General features: G+C 49.9%; 1 long non-coding RNA gene across 1 annotated transcript in view; it reads left to right on the top strand.

The window, feature by feature from the left end:
* Positions 1-22,921, top strand: part of LOC140908294 (uncharacterized) — a 159,871-nt gene that overhangs the window by 2,963 nt on the left and 133,987 nt on the right. The gene's annotated exons all lie outside the window — the stretch shown is intronic.

The raw sequence follows: 22,921 nt of genomic DNA, 5'->3' as shown, positions 1-22,921 counted from the left end.
TAAAACCCACAACTTCCTTTCTACAGAAGATTAAAGCCTGATGCAAATGTCATCACATTGAAAAGCTTGGTAATACTTGATATGGCTTATATGGGGACCACACAGTATATCTATAACTAGGACAATCAATGCAAAGTTATTTGACTGCTAGCTAGTTTCTACAGGAATGAACATTTTTCGTTCTCAGGCAAATTGTTTAGTGATATTTTTAGGGCGTCATATGCACTGTCTGGCTTATTGATTATTCAGGTCTCAGGGCTGGAGGATGAATCACCATGTCTCCTAACAAGAAAAAAAGTGACTGATGTGTGTAACGTGATTGCCAAATGTGATATATTCCCTGCTTGTTGCTGGTCCTCTGGGAGGTTAAGTGCCTAGTACACCTAGCAGTTCTTAGGTGATCCTTTAGCTCAGGGGGTAGAGGATTGTGCTTAGCTACTGAAGAGCCTCAGTTCTATTCCTGCTCAGAACCCATGGGAGGAGGCGGTTGTGCCGGTTTTACAGACCACGTATTATTTCCTTTGTCGATAATAAAATTATCCTTAAAATAGCTTCTGATGTATTTTCAAGGATGAAACATTCAGAACACTAACTACAAACGATCAGTGGTTAAGGCCCCACAGAGGACTGGGTTGTCACAGCACTTACGTGGCTGTGGGGAGGGGTCCAAAGACGTAATACCCCCCTGGTGCTCTCCTGCTCAGCTCTGCTCAGAGTGTGACTTCAGCTGTAGTGGGGAGAGCAGTGGCTGCTTACCCAACTCTCCCTGCTGCAAGCAAGTGAGAGGAGGCTAGGATGTGGGAGGAGCCCTGGCTCTGCCCCACTGCTCATTGGCCTGAGTAGTTTGCTGAGTACATGTAGGGAGGAGTAAGTTGTGCCCTGAAAAGGGATGAGGTGATTTACTTCTGCCCCAGAGCAAGGTGGGAGCAGGGGAGAAATTGCAATGCTCCAAGTCTGGTCTACTCCTGTGTGCCACCCCAGATGCAGGTCAGACTGTAACCCTGCAACCCATCTCACAGGGCCTATGAGGACCCCATTATGTTGAGTTTCGTGGGCATTTCTTTTAGGGATGGGATTTCCCCAGGAAGTCCAAAGAGACTCATTCTACCTCCTCTTCCTATCATGCATTTGATATAGTGAGTGGAGATGTCACCTGCCAGTGAGGCTTCAGATGAAGTGAGTCCTTGCGGGTTTATAGAATCTTCACCAGATGGGGGCTCACCTATGGGATTTGTAATGGGGAGTTCGTTGTGGTGGGAAGGGATGTATTTTCTTAGGAGCCGTTGACAGATAGTGAGTATTTCCTGCACTCAGCCTACAGAGTGATTACACCTGCTCTCCTCTGGGACCCTACTTTTGATGGTGACAGAACCCAGGAACAGGATTTTAAATACATTTTGAGCACACTTCTGCATTTCTTGTATTCTAGCACTGTGGGCAGCCCTGCAAGCATTTGCTGGAGCACAGACTGACAGACACATACATGCCTACCCACTTTTCATTGCATTTCTATTACATGACGAGACACAGATTCATAGATTTTAAAGCCGGACGGATCATTACGATCATATACACGAAACTCCTGTAAGAGCACAGGTCATAGAATTCCTCCCAGTGTTTCCTGCATCAGGTCCAATAATCTAGGGTTGAACTAGAGCATATCTTTTAGAAAGGGATCCAATCTTAATTTAAAGACATCAAGTAGTAAAAAATCCACCTCATCCTTTGGTGATCTGTCTCAATAGTTAATCCCCCTCCCTGTTAAATGTGTGCACCTTATTTCCAATGTGAACATTGCTGATTTCTGATTTCAGCCACTAGATTTTGTTTATACTCCAAAGTCCATTATAATATGGTACTGAATAAATATCATATGAGAGAACTGCAGCTTTTACTGGGCAACCTTTACTCCTAGTCACTCAAATGGCAACGATGAGCAATACCCCTAGGCTGCCTCTCTCTGTAGCTGTGGGATGCTTAAACTGCTGAGAAATCTTTCAAATTTACTGCTCTCGTTTATGCAGGATCTTAGCGGATCTGCCTCTGTTCCCAAGCCAATACCAAAAACTCCCTGGACTTTAATGGGTGCTAGATAAGGCTCCCTAAGAAAAAATGAAATTGTTAAGGTCATTGGTAACTTGACCGGCTTGACGGACATTTTTGCAGTTATATGTTGGCAGCAGAGTGAATACTTTAGTGATCAGGTGGCAGACTATGTCTTCCTACTATATACACACACAACTGTACCCGTTCCTTTCTGCTCTCCTCTCTTAGGGTGTGCATGGGAGCTGTCACATTTCTAATATGGCTCTGATCTATATATTGATCCTAAGTCTTTTCCTTATGCAGTCTCTGTTTCACATTTTAGCTCCAGGCTCTACATCCCCATTAGAAATGTTGTCCCACGAGATAGGAGATGCACCAGCTGATCACTGAGCAGTAAATAAAAGCCAGCCACCAATGTCTGTGATTCATTAAAAGAAAAGCAAGAACCTTCTGTGAAATGCTACATGTTTTCCACCCAGAGTTCTTAAACCCCAGATCCTGCGTGCTGGCCATAATGCTTACCAAAAAAGAACAGTAGTGCCAGATGCTTGTTTCTAGCAATACATTCATGTTGAAGAACCAGCAGTAAGAACTCATTCCAAGAGCTGCTCTTTTCACATGAATTATCTAAACTATTTTTCTCTGAGGAGTCATCATGGCCAATGTGTGGACTATCTAGAAGAATTTGTTAAAACACTTGAATAACAATAGCTTTCCTTTGTATAGCACTTTCTATCCTGTATGATCACCAAATAAGTTCTTAAAAATGTTGCAAACGGTGTCTACCAGAATCACTTCCCCCACCTTTGCACTACAGTCAGTGCTGGCATAGTCTAGAAGCTGTTTAGTAATACATAATAATGGTGTAGCTTGAGGGATGCATAGTCCAGTGGCTACCTGTAGGGAGCCAGGGTGGCTCCCCTCCAAGCCAGAGGGTAAAGATCCACCCTCTCAGCCTGAGGGGGAGGGGCCAGGTCAAGCTTTCGCCAATCCCTGGAAGGGGAAGGGTGGGACAGGAAGTACAAAGGGCGGGGCCCTCTGGCCCGTGAAGAGAGCACCAGGGAGGAAGACAGACACAGGTGGCTGGCTGCTCCCTCGCGATCCTGCTGCTGATCCAGGCGAAGCCCTGGGCAAGGAGGAGCCCGACCGGGAGGAAGGCCTATGGCAACCAGGACTGCCAGCTGCTGAATACCCAGAGGACCTGGAGGGGCCTGACTGCAGCCCAGGCCGGCGTGAGTCCGATACAGAGGGGGAGCGGGAGTGGCCCGCAGTGGAATACCCAGAGGAACTGGAGCTGCCCGCAGCGGAATACCGGAGGAGATGGAGGGACCAGAGCGGCTCTCAGCAGAATACTCGGACGAGATGGAGGGACCGGAGCTGCCCGCAGCGGAATACCCGGAGGAGATGGAGGGACCGGAGCGACCCGCCTGAGAGACCGGGTAGGAAGTAGCCCAGGGGCCGAACTATACTGTGGGGTGGGTGTGTTTGGTCAGCGGGCGCGGACGGCCCCGCTGACCCAGCATCGGGACTTTCGCCTCCCGCCACTGTCAGGGCCCTGGGCTGGAACGCAGTGGAGTTGGGTGGGCCTGCGTTCCCCTACCGTGGCCAACCTGCCTGAGGGGCATGCTACTGACTCGTGCCGGTGCTCCCCTGCCGGAGGGGCGCGCTCCTGACTCGTGCTGGTGCTCCCCTGCCGGAGAGGCACGCTGCAGACTTGTGCTGGCTCTCCCCTGCCTGAGGGGCGCGCTGCGGACTCGTGCCGGCGCTCCCCTGCCTGAGGGGCGCGCTATTGACTCTGGCCGGCACACCTTCCCCGCTAATTCCCCAATGCCCGGAAGGTGTGGCGGAGGCCTGCCAGTGAGACCGTAGCTCTCCATTGCCCCTAGGGGATCGGAGGATTGACCGAAACCTGTCACAAGTGGTGGAGAATGCGGGCAGGCGATCCCAACCCCCGCCGAAAGCGGTTAGTGTGAGGGCGCCTCTGAAACTCCCCTACTGGAAAGATGGAGATGGAAAGGCTTATCAAGTTCCTGGCTGAGAGCCAGCAACAGCAGCAGCACCAACTCATGCAGCAGCTAGGTGCCCACCAGCAGCAGTTGCTTCAAATCCTGGGGGCCCAGTACCAGGAACAACAAACCCAGTGCTTCCAGCAGCTTGCAACCCTGTGGTCGGGCCATGGTGGTGCTCAACCGGAGCGGGCAGCCACCCCGACCCCTCCCGCCCCACCTATCTGTCTGGCCAAGATGGGGCCTGAGGATGACCCGGAAGCCTACCTAGTGACCTTCGAGCGGGTTGCCTCAGTGGCTGGTTGGGCGCCTGACCAATGGGCGACGCTCCTCGCCCCATATCTGATGGGGCTAGCCCAGAAGGCTTACCGTGGGCTCCCAGAGGATGAGGCCCGCATTTACACTCAAGTGAAAGCAGCTATCTTGGATGCCTTCGACATTACCCCGGAAACCTTTCGGCGACGGTTTCGGGAAAAGGTCTACCCACCGGGTGCCAGACCCCGGGCGGTGGCACAGGAACTGAAGGATGCAGGTACCCGATGGCTCCAACCCGAGCGTTGAACCGCAGCTGAGGTGATGGAACAGGTCATCCTCAAACAATTCGTGCACATCCTCCCACCCCAGGGGAGGGCTTGGGTGTTATGGCTCCGGCCACAAAGTCTGAGCATGGCCGTCGCGCTTATGGAGGACTTTCTCAAGGCTGAGACCCCTATAGGACCGGCCGCCCACCCCCCAAACCCTGGACCCAATGCACAGAAACTTGAGTGGAGGGGGTCCACCTCCCAAACCAACGCACCCCACCGTACCCGACGACCAGAAGGCGGCAGGACCGAGTTTTCCTGACGGCCTGAGTCAAAACCACTCTCCGGCCCTGGACGTGTAACCCGACCACCAGGCCCCAGCCCACTCTGTGGCCCCACTGGTGCCCCCACGCGGCTGGCGTGCCCAGAGGTAGAACCTGGTTTCCGATGTGGTGAATATGGGTATCTGCAACGGGGCTGTCCTGCAATGGACTTCAACTTTGGCTTGGTATGCGCCGGGGAGCGACGGGCCCGTCTGCCCTCCGTGGCCAAACTGACAGCTCCCATGGAAGTCGCCGGGGTCCCCGTGGTGGGTCTAGTCGATTCAGGTTGTGGGCAGACTCTTGTCCGCCAGGCGCTTGTCGCGGACACCAAGCGGACCGTCGGGGAACTACGGATTCAGTGCATCCACGGAGACGTAAAATCGTACCCCATGGTGCGGGTCCCCATCACGGTGCACGGAGTAACTCAGTTAATGAATGTGGCGGTGGGGTCATCCCTCGCCTATCCAGTGATCCTGGGCCGTGACTGGCCAGACTTCGTCGAGGTGCTCCAATCCCTACCCACCAAAGAGGTGTTCGAGGGAGCCCCGCCTGAGGAGAAGACAGGACCTGACTCGAGCTCCGACCCTGGAGCTGACCCACGCCTCACCCCCAGGCAGGATGGCCTGGAAATGGCGGGTCTCCCTCCTGACCTGGTGGAGTTTAGCAGAGATCAAAGGGAGGATCCTACGCTCCAGTTTGCCTATGAGCAGCTGGCCCGGTGGATGGTGAGGTCGTGGAGGCGCAGTGCACCACCCAATGGCCCAGGTTTGAACTCAACCACGAGCGGCTCTACCGCCTTGACCGAGACCCCCAGACCCAAGTGGTCCGGACCCAACTCGTGGTCCCCTGCATCCATCGTCAGGCTGTCCTGAAGCTTGCACATGACATCCCAGCTGCTGGCCATTTAGGGCAGGAAAAAACCGTGGCCAGGGTCCTGGCCAGGTTCTTCTGGCTCGGCGTCCACCGTGAGGAGAAGGAGTATTGTGCATCGTGCCCAGACTGCCAACATGCAGCCCCGGCCGGGGTACGGAAGGCCCCCCTGGTCCCGTTACCAGTCATAGGTGTGCCATTTGAACGGGTAGCAATGAACCTGGTCAGGCCTTTCCCAAAAAACAAGGCAGGCCATCAATACATCCTCGTCCTGATGGACTATGCCACCCGCTTCCCGGAGGCCATCCCCTTAAGAAGTATCCCGGCCCGCACTATCGCTGCGGAACTCGTGAAGATCTTCACAAAGGTGGGCCTCCCACAGGAGATACTCACTGATCAAGGGACCAACTTCACGTCAAAGCTGTTCTGCCAGGTATGTGCCCTATTGGGGATTAAGAAATTGCAGACCTCGGTCTACCATCCCCAGACTGACCGATTGGATGAGCGGTTTAACCGGACCCTGAAGGGAATGTTGCGGCGTTTCCCCACCCAGGACCTCCGCCAGTGGGACCAACTGCTCCCTCCTTTACTACTGGTGATTCGAGAAGTCCCACAGGCGTCCACGAAGTTCTCCCCGTTCGAGCTCCTCTATGGGCGGCGACCCCGCGGGGTGTTGGACCTCTTGAGGGAGACTTGGGAACACAACCCGTCCGCAACACAGGGTCTCTTGCAACATGTCTTACAACTGCACGGGTGGCTGGCGCGGGTGGGCGAGCTCGCGAGGGAGAACCTAAACACCACCCAAAGAGCCCAGGAGCAGCACTACAATTGGGGCGCCCAGGCTCGATCATTTGGGCCAGGGGACCGAGTACTCTTCCTGCTCCCCTCGGAGGAATCAAAGCTTTTTGCCCGCTGGCAGGGTCCGTATGAGGTCCTCCGCCAGGTAGGGCTGGTAACCTATGAGATTCAGCAACCTGGTCGCCGGAAGGAAAAGCAGATTTATCATGTAAACCTCTTAAAACCTTGGCAAGACCGGGAAGGGCTCCTAGTGGCCCCATATCCCCCCGAACTGGAACTGGGGCCCCAACCACCCGGGGAGTCGGATAATGGTGAACCCCAGCTAGCAGAGACACTCACCGTCGAGCAGCGAGAACAGGCACTCTGCTTAGTGAGGGCATTCCCCAAGATGTTCACCACGAAACCTGGGTGGACTACACTCACCTACCATGTGATCCAGACGGAACCCGGGGTGGTGGTCTGAGAGACAACCCGGCCATTGCCTAGGCAAATGTGGGAGGCCATAGAGGAGGAAGTCCAGGTGACATTGGAGCTGGGTGTTATTGAGCCCTCCCAGAGCGAGTGGCGGAGCCCCGTCGTCCTTGTACCGAAGCCCGATGGGAGCCGGCGGTTTTGCATTGACTTCCGGAGGGTAAACGTCATCTCAAAATTTGACGCTTATCCGATGCCTCGCGTCAATGAGCTCCTCGACTGGCTCGGGGAGGCCTTTATATCACCACTTTAGATCTCACCAAAGGGTACTGGCAGATCCCCTTGGATCCCAGGTCCAAGGAGAAGACCGCGTTTGCCACCCCTTCAGGGTTATACCATTTCACCCGGATGCCTTTTGGCCTACATGGGGCCCCAGCAACCTTCCAGCGTTTGATGGACCGGGTGTTGCAACCACACACGAAATACACAGCGGCCTACCTGGACGATGTGGTCATCTATGGCAATAACTGGGAGGAACATCTGAACCAAGTAGCGGCAGTCCTCCGGGACCTCCGCGCAGCCGGACTTATGGCCAACCCAAAAAAATGCCAAATCGGGCAGGAGGAAACCACTTACCTGGGGTACACCTTGGGCCGGGGACAGGTCCGCCCCCTCATCGGGAAGGTCCAAGCACTCCAGGAATGTCCGGTGCCGACCACGAAGAGGCAAGTACGTCAATTTTTGGGCTTAGCTGGTTATTACCAGCGGTTTGTACCCCACTTTACAAGCATTACAGCCCCGCTAACGGAGCTCTTGACCAAGGACAGTCCCCGCCGGGTGCATTGGTCCAACGAGTGCGAGAAGACCTTTCGAACTATCAAAGAACGGCTGTGTAGCGATCCAATACTCTTCAGCCCTGACTTTCATCATGACTTTATTGTCCAGACAGATGCCTCAGGTGTTGGGCTTGGGGCGGTCCTCTCTCAGGAGGTGGACGGGGAGGAACACCCGATTGTTTACCTCAGTCGGAAGCTGTTCCCCAGAGAACGGAACTACTCCGTCGTGGCGAAAGAGGCCCTAGCCGTTAAGTGGGCAGTCGATGCTCTCCGCTACTACCTCCTCGGGGCCCCCTTTATACTGGTTACGGACCATGCACCCCTGAAGTGGCTTAATAAGATGAAGGACAATAATGCCAGGCTGATGCGATGGTATCTCGCTCTGCAGCCTATGCCTTCACGATTCACCATCAGGTGGGACAAGACAACGCCAATGCGGATTTCCTATCCCTCCTCGGAGAAGGTGAGGACGCCAGCTCCGAAGATCAGGAGCTGGATTTGAGGGGTGGAGTATGTAGGGAGCCAGGGTGGCTCCCCTCCGAGCCAGAGGGTAAAGATCCACCCTCTCAGCCTGAGGGGGCGGGGTCAGGTCAAGCTTCCGCCAATCCCTGGAAGGGGAAGGGTGGGACAGGAAGTACAAAGGGCAGGGCCCTCTGCCCAGTGAAAAGAGCACCAGGGAGGGAGACAGACACAGGCGGCTGGCTGCTCCCTCGTGATCCTGCTGCTGACCCAGGCGAAGCCCTGGGCAAGGAGGAGCCCGACCGGGAGGAAGGCCTATGGCAACCAGGACTGCCAGCCGCTGAATACCCAGAGGACCTGGAGGGGCCTGACTGCAGCCCGGGCCAGCGTGAGTCCGGTACAGAGGGGGAGCGGGAGTGGCCCGCAGCAGAATACTCGGACGAGATGGAGGGACCGGAGCTGCCCGCAGCGGAATACCCGGAGGAGATGGCGGGACCGGAGCGACCCGCCTGAGAGACCGGGTAGGAAGTAGCCCAGGGGCCGAACTACACCGTGGGGTGGGTGTGTTTGGTCAGCGGGCGCGGACGGCCCCGCTGACCCAGCGGCGGGACTTTCGCCTCCCGCCACTGTCAGGGCCCTGGGCTGGAACGCAGTGGAGTTGGGTGGGCCTGCGTTCCCCTACCCCGGCCAACCTGCCTGAGGGGCGCGCTACGGACTCGTGCCGGCGCTCCCCTGCCGGAGGGGTGCGCTACTGACTATGGCCGGCACATCTTCCCCGCTAATTCCCCAACGCCCGGAAGGTGTGGCGGAGGCCTGCCAGTGAGACCATAGCTCTCCATCGCCCCTAGAGTTTCGGAGGATCGACCGAAACCTGTCACACTACCCTACAACCTAGATGAGGTTGAAGTCCTAGTTCTGTTACAGGCTTTTTGTGTGACCTTGGGCAAGTCACTAGTCTCTCTGTGTTTCAGTTTCCCATCTGTAAAATGGGGATAATGGTACTTCCCTACCTCACAGAGGTGTTGTGAGGCTAAAAATTGTGACCTGTGCAGACAGTATGTTGATGGGGCCAGATGAGTACCACAGACAATAAGTCTAAGACTGAAAGTGAAGAATACCTACCAAATGAGAATTTGGCCAGATTACTATGGGTATCATCTGGGGGTTCTGCTGTAAGTTTTCCATCTAGCTACTCCCCTGGTCCAATCTACTTAGCTTGTAAGATCTGATAAGATCACAGCCCAAAGTGCTATAGTGACAAATTGTGTAATAGTTGCCCATCGCTCTCTCGTCTTAGCATGGCCACCCTCAGGGCCTCAGAACTTGACTGCAGCCACACTCAGCTTTTTAGATGGCAACGGGACTCACAGTTGCACAGTATTACTGAAGCAAGTAGCACACTATGATTCAAAAGAGGATTAGACATGTATATGAATAGCAATAGTCTCTACAATTGCATTAGCAAGGGTCCAGTTTATGAGTGCTATCAATCTTCATGCTTCAGGGAGTAAGCCAATCTCTAGTTGGGATAAGAAAGACATTTTGCTGCATCCCATCAAAGCTATTTCCCAGGTGCATTATTGGAATTTTTGCCTTTCATTGGCACATCCCACTACGGTCACTGTTGAAAAGGGATACTGCACTGTATTGGACCATTGGTGTGCCCAGGCATGGCAATTCCTCTGTGCCGTAGCCTCTTCATATCCCAAATGTTAGGATGTTTCTATGAAGTGTCATAGCTGTGTTGGTCTCAGAATATGTGAGAGACAAAGTGAGTGAGGTAATATCTTTTTATTAGACCAAATTCTGTTGATGAGAGACAAAACTTTCAAGCTCTGCAGGGCTCTTCTTCAGGTCAGGATGTTCTTCAGGGTGTTTCTAAGCGTAGTTTTAAAATATGCATTGAAATCAAAGCTATATTATTGACTGGCTCTTCTTACAATTAAAAAAAGACAGTAAGCTCTTTGGGGCAGGGACCTTCTTTTTGTTCTGTGTTTGTCCCGCACCTAGAACAATGGGGCGGGGGGCTGGTCCGTGACTGCAGATCCTACAAATAATAATGTCAATAAATGTTGAGAACAAAAGAAGCATCAAACCATGCCACATTTTTTATATGACATGGGATGCTTTTTAATCTAGAAACAAAATATTGTTCCCCAGCTGTGACTATCTAAGCAAAGTTGCAGCCTACAGCATCTTCTAATAGCAGGGATAGAGAACAGGTTTTTTTAATGGAAACTATAAATCCACATTATGGCAGCACATTTTAAATGGAATCTTGAATGGACTCCATGCTCGGTTGTGCAGACGTTGTTCTTTTTAAGGACGGAAGCCAGATTCAAATGATGTTTTGGAGCTGCTTGAAATGGCTGCGTTCTGTAAATCCCTTGCTGAGAAAGAGGAATGTTAAGAACAGCACTAAGGATTCATTTTACCTTGGGCTGACAGACTTCAAGCTTTCCCTGAATTCCAGTGATGGACCAACCTCAAAATAATACTTCTACAGCATCTGCCATCTAAGGATCTCAAAAGCAATTGATCAACATTAACAAATGCAATCCCTGTCAGGGTATATGTCCTTGTTTTATAGCTGCAGAAACTGAATCATGCATAAAGTGATTTCTCAGGGTCACACAGAAAGTCTTTGACAGAGCCAGGGACCAAATCCAAATTGTCTGATTAACAGGCTGTTCCTGGACCAATCATCCTTCTTTTCATATAGTCTTGAAATTGGGATGGAAATCTTGTCTTACAAGCTATTCGCTACTTCCTGGTTCTCCACAGTCTAGACGTACCACAAGAAGATCCAGAAGCACAAAGTGTGGAGGCAAGTGATTTAAAAAAATAACAATATCGAACTTTCTCTCTGGTTAAGTTTTGAGCAAAGACGCAGGCCATCTCTTGTTTATCCTGTTCAGTTTGCCCCGGGATCCTCCTGAATGAATTCCAACAGGAATGCTGCCATTCAAGTCATGATTGGTCAGTCTCCTTAAAAACAGGCAGAATAAGCAGCTGCTGCTCACATCCTACCGGGTTGGAAGTGCCTTGTGGTCTCATGTAAGCACTGGGATGTACAGGTTGGCCTCGTCTCATCAATTTCAGAGGGGTAGTTAAATCATGGCCTGGTCTCTCCACCTCGGGTTGGTTGGTGGCCTCCTCACGGTAAAGATGAACCTGGATTAAGCTGCTATGGCAAGGCTCTCCCTTTACTCAAACTTTACATCTCAGCTATATTGCAGAGCCGGACAGACAGCACCATCAGATTAACCGTGATTGGCACAGTGGGAAGTAAGTTGCTGGAAGGCTAGTGCTATAACCTATTTGCTACCAATTTCACTGCATCCAATTAAAGTGTAAATGATCCTGGGAAAATAATGGAAACACGCAGATCATTATGTAAATCAGGCTGTGCAGCTGGTTAGCTGCCAAAGGGCTCCTGTGAATCTGCATTGCCTGAAACAGCAGTGATAAACTAGTAGTATAGATTTCACACTTTTCCTCTTGCTTGTTGCCTCACATAGTGACAAAGGGGCACACAATCCTCAAAGATATTTAGGTGCTTACCTCCTGTCCAGATTAATAGGAACTATGTGCCTAAAGATCATTGAGGATCTGGGCCAAAATGAGCATCAGAAGTCACCAGTGGCTTAGCCTTTTGGGAGGTTAGGGCGATCTCTCCTTGTAGGCTTTACAGCAGAAGTGGGTTTTTAAGGAGGGCTTTTAAAAAGGGAGCAAAGCTTCAGTCATCTTTTCTGAGCACATTAACACATCAGTATCTCAGAAGTAGATGTAGAGGGATTGGTTGGGTTTTAACTCCCTGCATATGGGGGCAGGGGCGGAAGAGCCTTCCCAAAAGTGGGGGGACACGGGTGCCCACCCCCTCCGTGGATCCACCGCTGCTCCTCCTCTTCCCCCTGAGGCCCTGCCCTCCCGGCCAAGCCGGCAGCTGGAGCGTGGCCGCAGAGCCCGGGTCCCTCCACCTGCCTGAGGTGGGGACGCCTGAGAGTAGCCCCTGGCCTATGTCCCTGCCCTCCGGCCCCTGCCCAGGGCACGTGGAGGGTCCAAGGCTCTCACAGCTGTGCAGGCGGGCTCCAGGTGCCGGCCTGGCTGGAGGGGGGGGGGGAGAGGAGAGAGGAGAGGGAGGAGTGGAAACTGTGGCAAAATGTGGCCAGGCCAGGCCCGTGGCAGGCCAGGCCCGTTCACTTTCAAAAAGTGGGAGGGTCTTGGCACCCTGGTACCGCCCTGTTCCGGTGCCCCTGTATGGGGACTGTTTTTGCTATAGTTTGAGTCAGATATGGTGTGCCCAGACCCTGTGGTGATGGAGCTGCCTGAGAGCAATTAATCCAAAGTTAAAGCTGAAAGCTTTCTTCCCTGTAATTTATGTTAAGCTTACCTACACCAATAAAAAAGCAGAGGGAAGGGGATCTTGTGAATTTCACTGCTGTTCCAATTACTTTCTTTCCAAAGCTGTTCTTTCATCCCCTCAAAAACATCCATCTCACCATGTGTCCCTAAAATGAAAGGTGCCAGGGAAGCAGTGTGATAGGTCACAACTGAGAAAGGACCCGATTGTTCTAGGCATTGTACGAATACATTAAGAGCCAGCCCCTGCCCCCAAAGATCTTACAGACAAGGCAGGGAGCTGCTGGGGGAAAGGTGAGAGTGTTATCTCAGTTTTACGGATGGGGAGACACAGAGCAGGTCTGCACTGAAATCTTACATGGGCATTGGAAAATCCACACCTCTGAGAGACGTAGCTCTGCAGACCTAACCCTCCGAGTGCACAGTGCTAGGTCAATGGAGGAATTCTTCCACTGACCTGGCTACCGCCTCTCGGTGAGGTGGATTCACTACTGCTCGTTGCTGCAGTGACTGTCTACACTGAACTGTTACAGCTGTAGCAGTGCCACTGTAGTGTTTTAAGTGTAGACATAGCCACAGCGTGATTGAATGATTTGCCCAAGGTCACACAGGAAGTTTGTGGCAAAACCAGGAACTGAACCCAGTTATGTTCAGCCCCAGTCAGTGCCTTAGCCACCAATCCATGCATTCCTCTTCAATTAAAACTGAACTAATCAAGAATTTGACCAGGAAAAAAAGAACATCAATTACCAGTGATGTCAACAGCTGGCCAGTGGACACAAGGGTGGGGGACAGAAAATGTATGAGAAATCCCACATGGGAAAACAGCTGTGGGGAAATAATCAGGAAACCCCTAAAACAATAGAAATCTGGCTTGGTTTTGCGTTTCCTTGCCAAGCAGCATGGGTTCCTTGAACCCCTTGCAGAACAACACTGAGTTTCAAGGTGAAATGTGGTGGCTTTGGCTGTGTTTGACTGAGCATTTGGCTTTGCTGGAACCTGAAACTCAAAGCCTAACGCAGGGGAGGTAAAGGCATGTGGAAAGTGAAACAGGATTTGCATGCACACCTGCAAACCCACTGAGTTTTGCATGGTTCTAGTGCACAATATCACAAGAAGTAAATCAAGATCTACAATTATAAATGAGTCACATGGCAAAAAGAAAATTCAAAAGAATCTTCTCTGTCTTGATTCCTGTCTTTAGCATCTGCTTCTTCTTTTTCGGACACCAGTGTAGATCAGGAATCACTTCAGTGAAGTCAATAGTTACATAAAACCAAACCAGTGTAAAATAGAAAACAGTCCAGCCCTTATTTTTCATTAAAAATCAACAAGGTGGAATTCAGCATTAACTTTTTGTGTTCTGGTTGCAAATCAAATTGATCCCTAATGTCCTGCTGGATAATGCAGTTGTGTTGTAATGCAGAGAGTTTGCAGCATGTCATAACACTTGTGTTAATAAGCAGCTGGTGGCCTGAGGGCTGGATCCAGCCTGCGAGATGATTCTGTCCACCTCCTGAATGATTTTCAGCTGCTTGCATCCCCATGGGCTCCCTGCACCCCTGCTCCTCATAGTGAGGGGTTGCCATTTTTTTCCACAACAACAAGCCCCAAAAGCCCCCAGAGAAGCTCAGAATGTCAAAAAGGCAAGCCCAAGCCCATTATAACCCCCAGCCACTTAGGACATGACTTACAGGCAGTCCAGACTTCATCCGCTCTGCACCATCATCCATCCGGCTGCATTCTGTCTGAGAGGGGTCACTAGGGTGGTGTGGACCTGCCCTGGCCAGCATGATCTTGCAGACATTGTGCATGCAAGGTCATGCTGGCGGGGGTGGGGTTGTGCACATTGGAAAATGGCATCTTCCTTGTGGCACGCTCTGCAAAATGGCATCTTCCATGCAGCGGAACCTCTGTATACGGCCCATGGAGGTGCCCCAAAATTAGCATCTGGCCCACAGCATTGAAAAGTTTGGACTATCCTAAGCTATCCATTTGTGTGATCCACTTATAATCAGGGGTGAAAGTAAGGTGGTCCGGGCCAGTACGGCGTACCGGTAAAAAGTAACCTCCTGTACCGGCCTGTATCACTGACTTTAAAGCGCGTGAAAGCCGCGGATGGGGCGGGGCACAAAAGAGGCAGTGACATTAAAGCGCTGCCGTGGCAAAAGGACCCTGCTTAAAGCGTGCTGCGGCAGCACTGTAACATCCCTGCCCCTTTTGCCCCCTTGGCCGCCGATGCGGTGGGAGGGGGGACGACAAAAGGAGCAGCTACCCCAGGGCCAGCCAGAGCTCCGGGCCCTTTAAATCGCCGCTGGAGCCCCGGGCAGCATGGGCGGGCTGGCTGGGGAATGCTGACGCCCACAGCCCTGCCCCTTCGGCCCGAGGCCCCGCCCCTTTGGGGGGGGGAGAACTGCCCCCCATACCAGTAAGAGAGAAATTTTACTTTCACGCCTGCTTATAATGCAATATTGTCACATTGGGACACCCCAAAATCTGTGTCTCTCTGATTGCCCAACCCTTGCAGGACAGACTCATTGAAACCAAGAGTGTCCCAAGAATTTCAAAATAGAAAAATCTCATGAAGCTCCATGAGTAGATCAGAATGTGGGTTTCAGTGAATCCTGCCCTCTCTGACATGTTGCCAAAGGCTTAGCAAAAAGGTGCAAATTAGTACTCAACTGTCCTTGTGAGCTGCCACTTGTTTTCATTAGGTTGGCTAATCCCCACCTACCGGGGATATTATTTTCAGGCCCTTTTCCCACTGGGATGTGAAACCTTCTTGGCAACTCTCTTGAGAGACATGCTCAAATATAGTTCTTGCCGGAAAGGTGATAACTGAAACAGCTTCACATCTCTGTGTGGTTAGGGTATTGCATATTACCCTTCCCTGAGGTTTAGTGCTCAGTTGGAATTATACCAGGCACAATCAGGTCTTAGCCACACTGATCCAAGGAGCCCTGGTCCTTCCCCTGATGGGAGGTCAGACAGCCTCAAAAGAAAGTGAGAAGTCCCGCTAGCTGTGGCAGCTGAATTCCATTACTGCTGCAGCTTCCTCCCAGGCTGTTGTTAATCAGTGCCACTCCATTATTGGTTGCCAGGGTTTTTGCTCAGCAGGGATGTGTGAGCTGTGTCTCCTTTAGAGACAGAGAACTTCACGCCTGCAAATGCTCCTTGAATCCTGCCAGCTGCAGTATAACAAGGGTCTTGAAGTTGCTCCAACATGTTTCCAGTGTTGTAGAAGGCAGGACCCCCAGCCATCTGCTGAACTCTAGCTAGTTGACTCAGAACAGAGCCTCCTTGCAATAAAAGCAATATAATAAAAATAAAATGACCCTGACTATGCTAGAAAGTCAGAAATTCTTCAAGATCTATATGATTTTGTAATTGGATTTGTGTGTACCGAATAATTATTGTTCAGATTGTGGTAGAGTCCACAATGCACTAGGCACTTTCTAAACACAGAGGAAGACACATGTCCTGAGTTTTCAGCAGTGACTAGTGCTTCTGAGTATCTCCGTTTTGAGGTGCTTGACTTGAGACACCTTAAAGGAGTTTGATTTTCAGAGGCCAGGTGCTCAGCTCAGTTGGGAAGTCAGGCCTTTTTAAGGTGTCTCAAGTTGGCCACCTAAAAATTGAGTCACCTTAAATCACTAGTCACTTTTGAAAATTCATTCCATGCTTACAGCTAAAAAGACAAAGATGGTTGAGGAATGGAGGCATGGATACAACAACATACAAACAAGCTAATCAGGAGGATGAGGGGGGTCATGTCTTAGTCGTTGCAGGTGTTTGTTCAGTTTAAGTTCACCTAGCTGTCCCCTCATAATCCAAACTTATTGTCTTCTTCCCATATTGCTTCCCAGCTTCAATTCCAGAGTCCTTACACACATCCCCTCCCAGCTGGAACCCTGTAATAATAGACAAGTATGGCTGGAAGGGACCTCGAGAGGTCATCCAGTCCATCCCCAGGCCCATTGAGGCAAGGTTAAGTAAACCTAGACCATCCGTGACAGGTGTTCATCTAGCCTGTCCTTGAAAACCTCCAGTGATGGGGATTGCACAACTACTCCTGATAACTTATTCCAGTGTCTAGCTATATTTATAGTTACAAAGTTGTTCCTAAAATTTAACCTGAATCTTCCTTGCTGCCAATTCAGCCCATTACTTCTTGTCCTACCCTAGATGGACATGGAGAACAATTGATCACTGTCCTCTTTGTTGCAACCTTTTACATTTTTGAAGACATGTTATCCGGTCCCTCCTCAGCCTTCTCTTCTCCTGACTAAATATGCCCAGTTCTTTCAACCTTTCCTCACTGGTCATGCTTTCCAAACCTCTTATAATAATTTATCTTTATTTTTAAAGGGACCCTGTAAAGTAAAACAAAAATACCATAACTAAAACAGAAAAGCCTCCTTATTGGAGTTACTAACAACACTTAGGCTATGTCTCCACTACAGCTTATGTCGGCAGAACTTATGTCGCTCAGGGATGTGAATAAGCCACTCTCCTGAGCCACTTAAGTTACATCGACATAAGTGCCAGTGTGGACAGCACTATGTTGGCGGGAGAACTTCTCCTGTAGAGATAGCTTCTGCCTCTCGCAGAGATGGTTTTATTATGCTGACGGGAGGTCTCTCTTCACCAGATGTGCTGCAGTGGCTCAGCAGCAACGCTATATGTCTAGACATACCCTAAGATTGTTAATACTGAAATAACTTAAGACATCTCATGTACTATTTGCCACTTGTGCTGTTTGTTTGCTTTTTCCATTTCTATCTACTTGGAAGGAGAAACCACACTGGTCAGTTTCACTTGTATTTTTAGATGATTTCATTTCTTTCGGGTCACTTGCACTCACACTGTATTGGCATGTTTGATTTTCCACCACTGAAGAGGGATGTTCCAAAAAGAGCACAACTGTTTTCACATGGTTTTGTAGCATCTCTGGCATCTTTTTTTAATAAGATCTGAATTAGTGATCGAAATTAAGAGGACAATTTTCTTTTAACCTTAAAAAAATAAGGAAAAGGAACAGAAAATTAGAACCACATTTTCGCCTTATCTTCCTCTTGTAAATAGATGACTTGTGTGTCCCCACTCAAATCTTTGGAGATCTGGTACCATTCTTACATATTTCCATTTTTTTCTTTTGAAGTGGCAGTCAGGTGGTTGTTGTATTTTAAAATATATATATTTTCTTAATTGTACCTCAAAAAAATCTTGGAGTGTTGAAATGTGAAAAGAAAATTAGGAAGGCTAAGAATGAATTTGAAAAGCAAATAGCCAAAAATGTACCCTCACCTCCTAAATGCAATACATTGTTTAAATGTATCAGAACCAGGATGCCTGCAAGAGAATGAGTGAGTACATTGGATCACCATGGAGTAAAAGGAGCAATTAAAGAGAATATCAACATTGCAGAGGACCTAAGAGATTTCTTTATGTCCGTCTTCTCCACAGAGGATGTTGGAGAGTCTTATTCTTTTCAGGTAATAAAAATGAGGCACCGTGAGAGACTGAGGTGTCAAAAGAGGAGGTACTGAAACAGATTAATAAATTAAAAAGCAACAAGTCACCAGACTCAGATGTTACACACCCGAAGAGTTCTGAAGGAGTGTAAGAATGAAGTGGCTGAGCTGCTAGCAAAAACAAGCAATGTCTCATTAAAACCAATTACTATGGGTATGTCTACACTACGAAATTAGGTCGATTTTATAGAAGTTGATTTTTAGAAATTGATTTTATACAGTCGATTGTGTATGTCCCCACTAAGTGCATTAAGTCGGCAGAGGGCGTCCTCACTACCGTGGCTAGCATCGACTCACGGAGCGGTGTACTGTGGGAAGCTATCCCACAGTTCCCACAGTCTCCGCTGCCCATTGCAATCCTGGGTTAAGCTCCCAAAGCCTGATGGGACAAAAACATTGTTGCGGGTGGTTTTTGGGGATGTTGAAATGCCAATAGTTATCCTTGGAGACCCAGTCTACCCCTTGCTCCCATGGCTCATGAAGCCATACACAGGCAGCCTAGACAGTAGTAAGGAGCAGTTCAACTATAGGCTGAGCAAGTGCAGAATGGTGGTAGAATGTGCCTTTGGACGTTTAAAAGCTCGCTGGTGCTGTTTGCTGACTAAGTTAGATCTCAGCACAACCAATATTCCCATTGTTATTACTGCTTGCTTTGTGCTCCATAATATCTGTGAGAGTAAGGGGGAGACTTTTATGGCGGGGTGGAAGGTTGAGGCAAATCGCCTGGCTGCCAGTTTTGAACAGCCAGACACCAGGGTGATTAGAAGAGCACAGGTAGGCATGCTGCACATCAGAGAGGCTTTGAAAACCAGTTTCATGACTGGCCAGGCTACAGTGTGACAGGTGTGTGTGTTTCTCCTTGATGCAAACCTGCCCCCTTTGCTGATTTTAATTCCCTGTAAGCCAACCACCCTCCCCCCTTTGATCACAGCTGGCAAAGGAATTAAAGTCACTATTGTTTGAAACCGTGCATTCTTTCTTTATTAATTTAAAAAAAAAAGGGAGATAACTGATAAGGTAGCCCGGGTGGGGTGGGGGAGGAGGGAAGGACAAGGGCACATTGCTTATTGTAGCCACACTACAAATCAAAACTGTTTGAATGACAGCCTTCTAGTGCTTGGGCCTCCTCTGGAGTGGAGTGGCTGGGTCCCCGGAACCTCCCCCCCGTGTTCTTGGGCGTCTGGGTGAGGAGGATATGGAACTTGGGGAGGAGGGCAGGCAGTTGTACAGTGGATTCAGTGGCGGTCTGTGCTCTTGTTGGCTTTCCTGCAGCTCCACCAGATGCCTGAGCATGTTCATTTTCTCCCCCATTAGCCTCAGCATTGCATCCTGCCTCTTCTCATCACTCTCACTTAATGCTTTCCTGGACTTTCCACTGAATGCCTCCATGCATTCAGCTGTGCCCTATCAGTGCAGGAGGACTGCAGGAGCTCGGAAAATATGTCATTGCGAGTGTGTTTTTTTCGCCTTCTAATCTGCGATAACCTCAGGGATGGAGATGATAGGGGGAGCATAGAAACATTTGCACCTGCAGGGGCATAAAAAGGGAGAGTAAAATTTAAGATGATACATTTCTGAGAGCAAAAGGGAGACGCACAGTAAATCAAGCAATTCACAGCAGACAGCACATGTGCTTTAGGTACAAGGATCACATTTTGCCTTTTAAATTGAGCCGATATGGTGACACATTACACACGGCTGGGCAACAGAATTCGGTTTCCAGGCAGCCATGGTAAGCCAAAGGGTATGTGGGTTTGGCTTCTAATGCCTTCATAACATGTGGGAATGTTTTCAAACTGCAGTGTCCTCCTTTCCCACAGCAAGCAATGCTGGTTGGGTTTGCCATTTAAAAGGAGGGGCTGCGGTTTTTGGGTGGATGTGCAGCACACACCTCCCCCCATCCCTCTGCATGGCTATTTGGGATGATCCCTTCACCCCTCTCCCTGCCGGTGGCTATGGGATGATCCCTTTTAGCTAAGCGCAAACAATCCAGCATGAACGGGGTCCTTTTACTGTTCCCTTACAAAAATTCCCCTATTTCAACCAGGTGACCATGAATGATATCACTCTCCTGAGGCTAACACAGAAAGATAAAGACCGAATGTTGCTTGAATGTGACCAAAACCCAGGACCATTCGCTGCCATGCTTTGTGCTGCAATGATACCAGACTACTTACTACTGGCTTGGCGTGGTAAAGTTTCCTACTGTGGAGGATGAAATAAGGCAGCCCTCCCCAGAAACCTTCTGCAAAGACTTTCAGAGTACCTCCAGGAGAGCCTCATGGAGATGTCCCTGGAGGATTCCCGCTCCATCCCCAGATACGCTAACAGACTTTTCCAGTAGCTGGACTGGCCGCAAATGCATCCCAAGTCTTCAGGGCAAATCAAACATTAAACACTATTGCTTTAAAACTCTGTACTGTAGTTACACATGTGCACTCACCAGAGGTGCCTTCTCCTCCTTCAGGTTCAGGGATCCCGCCTTGGGAGGGTATTGGCTCCAGGGTGATGAAAAGGTCCTGGCTGCCAGGGAGAATGGATTCACCACTTGCCTGTGGCGCATTCTCCTCCTCCTCCTCCTCCTCTTCCTCATCCACAAAATCCTCCTCCCTGTTGCGTGAGACTCCCCCCTTGCAGGTGTCCACGGACAGTGGTGGGGTCCCCCCCAGGATACCATTCAGCTGACCATAGAAGCAGCATGTATGGGGCTCTGACCCGGAGTGACCGTTTGCTTCCTTTGTCTTTTGGTAGGCTTGCCTGAGCTCCTTGACTTCCATGTGGCACTGCTGTGTGTCCCTGTTGTAGCTTCTCTCCACCTTGCCCTGTGCGATTTTGGCATATATATTAGCATTTCTTCTTTTTGATTGGAGTTCAGCCTGCACAGATTCTTCTCCCCATACAACGATCAGATCCAGTGTCTCCCTTTCGGTCCATGCTGGAGCTTGTTTGCGATTCTGGGGGGACTGCATGGTCACCTGTGCTGCTGAGCTCGCCACATTGACCAAACAGGAAATGAAATTCAAAAGTTCCTGGGGCTTTTCCTGTGCACCTGGCTAGTGCATCGGAGTTGAAAGTGCTGTCCAGAGTGGTCACATTGGAGCACTCTGGGATAGCTCCCGGAGGCCAATAATGTCAATTTTTGTCCGCACTACCCCAAATTCGACCCAGCAAGGTCGATTTTAGCGCTACTCCCCTCACCAGGGAGGAGTACAGAAGTTGATTTTAAGAGCCCTTTAGGTCGATGGAACGGGTTGCTTGTGCAGACGCATTCATTATAAAATCGACCTAACATGGCTAAATTTGACCTAACCCCGTAATGTAGACCAGGGCTATATTACACTACAAACTGAGGTCATTATAATACCATTGCTCAGGGGTGTGGAAAGTCACAACCCCTAAGTGATGCTGTTATACTGACCAAACTCCTGGTCTAGACAGCACTGTGGTGACATGAGGGCTTCTCCCATTGACATAGCTACTGCTTCTCATGGAGGTGGAATACTTATGCCGATGGGAGAAACTTTCCCCTTGGCGAAGGTAGTGTCTTCACTAAGTGCTACAGCAGTGCAGCTGCACTAGTGCACCTGTGCCTCTGCAGCGCTGTAAGTGTAGACAAGCCCTGAGATGATTGGAGAGTAGTAGATGTTGTGCCTAATGTTTTTAAAAGGCTCTAGTGGAGATTCTGGGAAGTTTAGACCTGTACTCCTTACTTCAGTACCAACTAAACTGGTTGAAATTGTAATTAACTGTTGAATTATGAAACACCTAGATAAAGATGATTGTTACAACTGTTATGAGTTGGGCTTGTTATTAAGGGTCAGATGTAAATGTTGCCTTTCAGTCAGGGTACATGTAAACAAGTCATTGTAATCAGGTGACAGAAACAGTTAAGTGTTCTCCATCCCCAAACATAGGACCATATATCTGGCCAAAACAAAGGCATATCCCAGGTCACTCAGGGTCAGTGTGGGTGCGTAAGTGGTAGAGGCAGAACAGAAAGACAGGCAGACACAGCATAAAAGCATGGTGTGTGGCCCTAGGAGAAGTCAGAAAAGAGGTTTTGGATCAGGGTGCTGGCTGAAAGAGGCTTGGACCTGTCAGCAAGGACACTGTTCTCCTGTTGCTTGATTCCTCCTGTGAAACAGGACTTTGTGCATTTGTAAGAAGGGTCTGAATGAGCTCTCCCCTGACATCTAGTGATGAACGGGAGGAGAAGACTTCAGGAACAGACTTTGTTTGCATAGACATGCCCACTCTGCCTAGGTGTGCAGCATGATGGGGCTGCTTTGCCCAAACGATTGCTGGTGTCGGATTGCAAGTTACTTGTTATTAGGTGCAGGAGTAATAAAGTGTTACCCTTGTTGTGTAAGTAAAGGGCAGCAGAACTATGTTTGGCATGCCCTGATTGAGGACAGTCATCCTCAACTGAACTGCACTCACTAAGCAGGGGGTAGGGGTGCCAAAGACTAGTAGAAGAGAGTGGGGACAGGTGTTTATGCTTGGTGGTGTGGGCTCTGCCTAAGGGTCCAAGACACCATTTGACCCTTTTCCTCCCTACTGTTTTAGGACAGAGCTAATTAAGTCTCAGTCAAGGAGAGGAGGGATAGCTCAGTGGTTTGAGCATTGGACTGCTAAACCCAGGGTTGTGAGTTCAATCCTTGAGGGGACCATTTAGGGATCTGGGGCAAAAATTGGGGATTGGTCCTGCTTTGAGCAGGGGATTGGACTAGATGACTTCTTGAGGTCCCTTCCAAC

The sequence above is a fragment of the Lepidochelys kempii genome, chromosome 3, assembly GCF_965140265.1.
Source record: "Lepidochelys kempii isolate rLepKem1 chromosome 3, rLepKem1.hap2, whole genome shotgun sequence".
Taxonomy (NCBI): domain Eukaryota; kingdom Metazoa; phylum Chordata; order Testudines; family Cheloniidae; genus Lepidochelys; species Lepidochelys kempii.
Note: the sequence above shows the minus strand (reverse complement) of the source record. Positions and strands in the feature narration are given on the sequence as shown.